Genomic DNA, 6,852 nt, shown 5'->3' with positions numbered 1-6,852 from the left:
GACACCCTCCAGTTCCAGTGTCTCAGCAGGGCAGTCAGTGATGTTGCTGAGAAGATCTGATTTTTGCCATCTGCAATGATGGGTGATAACAGGGATCGACATACTTTTCTCCCTTAACAGTCTCATTTTCCTACCAATCATGGCTACCTCTTTCTCCTCACACTTCACCAAAGATACTAAAGAGGCTAATACATGTTTCTCCTCTTCTCTCACCCCTAAATCTCTTCTAGAGTAGGGATAACTAGAAAGAAAATGGTGACCCCTGAGAACCCGGAGAAGGCACGGGGAAAACCAATGACCAACTGAGAGCTCAGCACATCAGCAGGAACACGGAGAGGAACTTCTGTTCAGAGGTGTCAGCTCAGCTGGTCCCCAGTGCAGAGGAGAAAGTGTGCGTCCCCTCTCAACCCTCTCCAAAACAGGCAGCCACTTGCACTTGGGGTGAGTGAGCCCTTCCACAGGATCCTCCATCAGCTGTAAGGCAGAAGCACAAGCTGATGCAGGGCCAACAGGGAGGTCGGTGGACCACCACCAGCTATTAGCTGCACTCATAACTAGCTCAGGGAGCATGGGCCTTGAGGATATGGAGCTCAGCTTCCAATAGGGAATTTGGAATCCTGCTGGAGAAAACGGATTGCCAAAGAGAAAAACAGAGCCCCAGGAGCCAGGAAAGTGGTATGGAGAATTACAAAGCTGACAGGGCATTGGCCTGTCCAAAGGCCCTAAAACCCTTGTGCTTGTCTACTCCTGAACCCGAAATTCTGCACACTACTGGGGACACAGTGCTAAACGAAGGCAGCAGTTCATTTTCTTAGCATTCAGCCTAGAATGCCCAGCATTTACTGAGTGTTAGATGCACTCTCTCTCCTACAATAAGATTGATACAGTACTCTGAAGAGCTGTACGTTGTTTAAAGCTGCAAAGCTTTAAAATGGCAATTCTAGTGTCAGAACATTTTCTTTCGAGCGATTTAGGTAAACTTCTACCTGGTGGACACAGCAGCCAGCCAGCTAGGCCCCTCCAGGTGTGACTGATTAGGCCTAAAAGCAGTGCTCCATGGACTTATTTATATCATTTTCCATAAAACATATCTATTAAATTAACAATTCACTCCTAATCACTAACCCCCATTTCTAACAGTTTCGTAACATTGAACAGAATGCTGTCGCCGGGAACTTTTATCGTTAACGCTCAACATAAAGAATCCAGTTTTAATCTCACTTTGGTTTTTTGTCATTACCTGATATGGAACCGTTCTTTGAGAAAGCAGGCTCCTAGGACTTCTGAGAGTCAGCTGTAGAGAGATTCAGGACGCCCACGCTGAAGAACGTTTGCCCTCACTTCTATCCCCCTCACACCTACTAGTCAGGGCTCGGTTCCACCGCCTTCATGGCTGCATCCCTCTCTGCTTCTGGGCCCAGGAGAAAGACTGAATTCACTGTTGACAGCACCTGTTCCTTGTGATGCAAGTTAAAACCAAAAGAGGGAGGGCAGAACCATCTTGCTTACACCTGCTTCAGTTTAAGCCTTCACAATAGTGCTTTCTCTCCCATTGAAAAGTCAGCTTTCCCCCCCACCCAACCTCTCTAGGAAGCTACGGTTTAACATTAGCCCGTGCTTGCTCAGGTGTCCTCTCCACAAATCTTGACAGATTCCTGCCAATTCCATATCTAGCCTGGCCTCCAAAGCAGAGCGTTCTCTCTTAAGTGAGACAGTGGTTTCCCCTTATCTCTTAACTAGAGACTTAAAATAGCATCCAGGTGCCAGAAGGTAATTTCTTGCTTGAGTCCAGGAAAAGCCAGAGTTTGCCCCAACACTCATCACCTGTGCCCCTCAATCAAACACCGGAACAAAACATCTGTGAAAGATCTAGATGTCTCTTTACTTTGGCAATCCCTGAACTGTTGATCTGTTTGTTCACACCTCCTGTCAGCTGTACCTGTCACGGCTTCTCCACTGACTGGGGGCCCCTCTGAGCTGAGGCTGCCTGTGAGGAGATACTGCCTGAAGGTCTTCCTTACCTCCTGTTTGCCAGTGCTCCCAAGATGTCCAGCCAGGCATTTGGGGGCACTCAGGGTCACACCAGTCCTCCTGTGGGCACAGGGGAGAGGGCCTTCTCCACAATCACCCCATTTTTCTTGCAAGATGAACCTAGGCTTGGCTCCCAGGCTAGATCACTAACGGTCAACTTGGCAGTCCACTCATAGGGTTCCCAACAAGCCTGCCTTGACAGGGCCAATAGAAGAGAGGGCAGACAGCAGGAAGCAAACAGAGCCCACCCAGGCCAGGTCCCTATCTGCTTAAAGTTACCATCCTCTACCATTTGAACTGATTTTTGCACTAGCCATACCAGGGCTGAAAAGTCAAGAATTTGCTAATGCTAAAATGTTGCAAATAGGGGAAGGTTCAGCTGGCAAATTAGTTACTGTTACTTAAGCTTCTACTTACTGAGATTTTAATAGTCATGTACCAGGCTTGTGGGATGGAAGAGGAAGACTGCAAGAGGAAAAGGAGCTCTTCGGTCAAAGTTAAATATGAATTCTAGCCACATGCTGGGGCGGATTGGGAATACCTACCTGGGTTATCTTTATCAGGATAGCAGAACTATATTCATCTACAACACCTGGACCACTTTTCCATCAGGCTGGGGCCACCTCTGCATCAGGGAATTTTCATTCACCATCTCTTTTTTTTTATAAATTGAGATGGCATCTTACTCTGTTGCCCAGGTTGGAGTGCAGTGGCACAATCTAGGCTCACTGCAACCTCCACCTCCCGAGTTCAAATGATTCTCCTGGCTCAGCCTCCCGAGTTGCTGCGATTATAGATGTGTGCCACCATACCTGGATAATTTTTGTATTTTTAGTAGAGATAGGGTTTCACCATGTTGGCCAGGCTGGTCTCAAACTCCTAAACTCAAGCGATCTGCCCATCTCAGCCTCCCAAAGTGCTGGTATTACAGACGTGAGCCACCGCACCCGGCCAATTCACCGTCTCTTAAGCACTAGAGGCAACCAGCAGAGCAATTATCATCAACCCAGAATGTCCTCCAACCTCCTTTCCAATCATTAGGGGGACCACATATTATCCAAATCAGGACTCTTGAGAACAGAAGGGGCTTTATGAATACTCATGCTGGGACTATTCAGGGGAGCTAGATATACATATGGCCACGTCTACCCTAATCACTCCCGTGTCTCCCTAAGTCTAGACACAAGACATGACTTCAAAGACGTTCTCCCTATGCAGCTGTGCCAAATTTGGTGCTTGCCCTGCCTCTGTAGGCACTGACCCAGAACGCTGTCACAGAAACACTGACTCATGGGCCCTGTTCCTATGTCTCGGACTCAGGAATAAATTTGGTTACAGACGCCAAATTTATTTGGTTACAGACACCTCTAGAAAAACAAAAGACAAAGATGTCTTCCCTGGCCACATTCACCCTACCCAGGCCAAGCTCGGGCTTCATGTGCCCTCTGTCTAGGAGCCTGTGATTTCACACTCTGGGTTATTTTGGACATGCTATCATAGCTGTCCTTACTCCCTTGCTAGACAGACAGTGTCTCGGTTTCTGACTCTCAACAGGAATGTTGTACTCACCCAAGTTCCCTTGTCCCATCATGTTTTGTCACTCACAAACAAATAAACAAAACTGGCTAAAAGTTTGGTTGTGAGTAGGATTACAAGTGACTTTTCCCCTAATATAAATACTATCATTTTCTGTAATATTTTTCCAGCCTTTTTCTATGTAGGTACTTTTTAAAATGAAATTATATATACAGATTATCATTGCCTTCATTTTTCATGCTTTTCCTCAGATATGGAACACTCTCCATAAATCTTATTTTCAGTGATTGTATCTAGCTAATGGATAAGCCAAAACTTAATCATGCCCGTTATTTACCATTTAGGTTGCTTCCAATTTCATTAAAACAGTTTAATGGACATAAATGTATCTTTTATTTCCATAATAATCCTTTAGATTATTTCCCCAAGATACATTTCAAGAACTTCAATTACTGAGTGCATGGGATTTTATGGCTCTTGCATCAGGGTCCTCTTGATTCCTGTCAAGCTGCCTGGTGCTGCCCTGTGGCTCCCAGTATTGAGCTCTCCTGCCTCAGCCTCCGTTCAAGCTTGTTCTTCTTGGTCTGGTGCCAGAATTCATGCAAGAATCAGGTCCAGGGATTCCTACACGGTTTGAAGGGATGTGCACTCACATACCCAACCAAGTTAGGCAAGGCTTGGGAAATGAGGCAAGTATTGAGTCAGACAGGAAAGGATCCAAACTTCCATAAGTCGAGAAGTTCAAAACTATTATTGTTATCAAGCAAAACATGAGGCATCTGCCCTCTCCAGTATAATCTGGCCAGTGGGGGCAGCTCTGGAATGCCTCCCATGATTCTTCCCACCCAGCTGAGTCCTACTCCAACCTCAAGGTCCATCTCTTCTCTAAGCCCTCCCCACCCAGCAGGATCTATGAGCTACGAAAGCCCTATCTATGCCATGGGTCCACAAGCACATCTGTGACATAGTGCCCGCCAATCTATGAAAAGCGAGAAAAATGAGGACAACATGGGGAGCTTTTTATACAGCTTAACGTATATAATTTAAAAGGCCGTCCTTTAATCTCTGTTTATGTCCTTTAACTTCTTAGAAATTCATGTGTTCTTTCATTTATTTGTAAAAATGTCAACGGCTTTGTTTAATTAGAAGGTTCATTCATCACATGTTTTTGAGAGCTTACTACCTGCCAAGTGCTATGATAGTCTCTGGAGACATAGCAGTGACCAAAACAGACAAAGCTCCCCCTGCTCAGCCCAGCTCAGGTTCTGCAGGCCAAGGCCTCATCTCCCCAGCTGCAATGCCTATGAGCAGGACCTGGGCTTGTACATCTTTGGATCTGCACACAGTAAATTCTTAATACACACTTGCTGAGGACAGGGTTTTATAATGATACCAACACTTGCTGGGAGGATGGTGGGAACACTGGTATGCACAGCAGTATGCATCGATAGCACACATCCTATAGATCTGCCATATGTATGTATGGCGTATGTATCCATGCATGGCAGCGCGAAGTAGGCGTTGAAGTTAGCCAGCTCTGGCACCACCCTGCCTGGCTTCCAGCCCCAGCTCTGCTGCAAGACCTTCAGCAAGTTCTTGGACCTCTTTCAGCTCATGTCCTCTCTATAATGAGGGGAAGATGGTAACAGCACTTGCCTCAGAGGTCTTGAGGATTGAAGTCCTCGGCACAGGGCTGGTTCCCTGGAAGCCTTCCTTAAATGTGGCCTGCTGCAGCTATAACCATAGCACCAATCAGGTGCTAAATGAACCAGCTATTAGGCGAGAGTCAACATTAAACCAGGAGAAAACTTCCGCCGTCCATGGAACCAATCTGAAATTGAAGATGTATTTGACTGGTTGGCCAGAAAAGTTAATAAAACAAGAGAGAAATTTTCATTTGTACATAAAAGAGGGAAAAAACTAGAGAGACTTTCTCTTCCTTCTCCACAGATGCCAATAACAGAAATATGGCACAACGCTCCTGCCAAATCCAGGGTCCGTAATGATGGGCATGTGCCAGAACTCAACCACAAACAGCCAGGCTGTTGGGGGTAACAGAATTGGGGAATAAGCACACACAGATTGGGGACTTTCCTGAAGTATGGACATTCCACAGACAGATCATTTCCAGTGCCATAGAGAGCTTCAGAATTTAAGAAGTCTGAGGCGGGTGCGGTAGGGTGGAAAACAGAGCATGGGCCACAGCCAGCAGACTACTTGACCATCCTATATAAAATAGCACTCCACCCAATCTCTTCATCTCCTTATGTTCCTTACTGTATTTTATTGTTTTTGTTTTTCTTTTTTTTTTTTTGAGACAGAGTTTCACTCTTGTTACCAAGGCTGGAATGCAATGGTGTGATCTCAGCTCACTGCAACCTCTGCCTCCTGGGTTCAAGTGATTCTCCTGCCTCAGTCTCCCCAGTAGCTGGGATTATAGACCTGTGCCACCACACATGGCTAATTTTTGTATTTTGGGTAGAGATGTGGTTTCACCATGTTGACCAGGCTAGTCTCAAACTCCTGACCTCAGGTGATCCATCCGCCTTGGCCTCCCAAAATGCTGGGATTACAGGTATGAGTCACTGAGTCTGGCCCTTACTGTGCCTTAAAATCACTGCTGAATGTTACTATCTTCCTCTTCCACTAGAATAAAAATTATGTAAAAGCAGGGACTTTGCCCCACTCATCACTCAAGGAGTACTTGTTGAATGAATGAAAATCAGGCCTGACAGAATGTCACGTCATGTTAGCCACATTGATGGGAGTTACATTATTTTCTGGGGAAGAGGGCTGAATTTCTCATAGAAACATTAATATAAGGGGGAGATCCAAGATGGCCTTTTAGGGACAGCTCAGGATTGCAGCTCCCAATAAAAGCACAGAGGGTGAGTGGACGCCGCATTTTTATTGCCCACAGACGAGGAAATTCCCAGGTGGAGGAGCTCCACGGGTCGCCAGCACGGCTGTTTTGGCCAGCGCAGCTGTGCCACCACTGCTTTGCCCCGTGCAGCTTTGTTGGCACCCTGGAGCAGCGGTTCTCCATACAAAATACACCGGTCCGGGTGCCCTTTTGGCTGGCAATTGGAGCCATGGGAAGTCACCCATTCATCTGTTTAAAAAGGGGATTGAGCAGGACAGTAGATTCCAGGGCAAAAAAAGTGCCACGAATCTCAGCGCCGCTGTTTAAGCCAGCGCAGTGACTTGCCACAGGGGAAAACACACAGAACCCGGCAGTTCTTCAACAGACGACTGGAACACCAACTTAAAAAAAAAAAAAAAATG

General features: G+C 46.3%; 1 non-coding gene across 1 annotated transcript; it reads left to right on the top strand.

Moving 5' to 3' along the window:
• Window positions 1–3,244: 3,244 nt before the first annotated feature.
• LOC119469177 lies at window positions 3,245–3,375 on the top strand. Its single transcript, XR_005197997.1, has one exon. It is a non-coding gene; the product is annotated as a small nucleolar RNA SNORA5 (small nucleolar RNA).
• Window positions 3,376–6,852: the final 3,477 nt, after the last annotated feature.

This window comes from Cebus imitator, unplaced genomic scaffold (genome assembly GCF_001604975.1).
Source record: "Cebus imitator isolate Cc_AM_T3 unplaced genomic scaffold, Cebus_imitator-1.0 Scaffold588, whole genome shotgun sequence".
In the NCBI taxonomy this organism is placed as follows: domain Eukaryota; kingdom Metazoa; phylum Chordata; class Mammalia; order Primates; family Cebidae; genus Cebus; species Cebus imitator.
The sequence above is the reverse complement of the archived record's forward strand: the minus strand, read 5'-3'. Positions and strand labels throughout refer to the sequence as shown.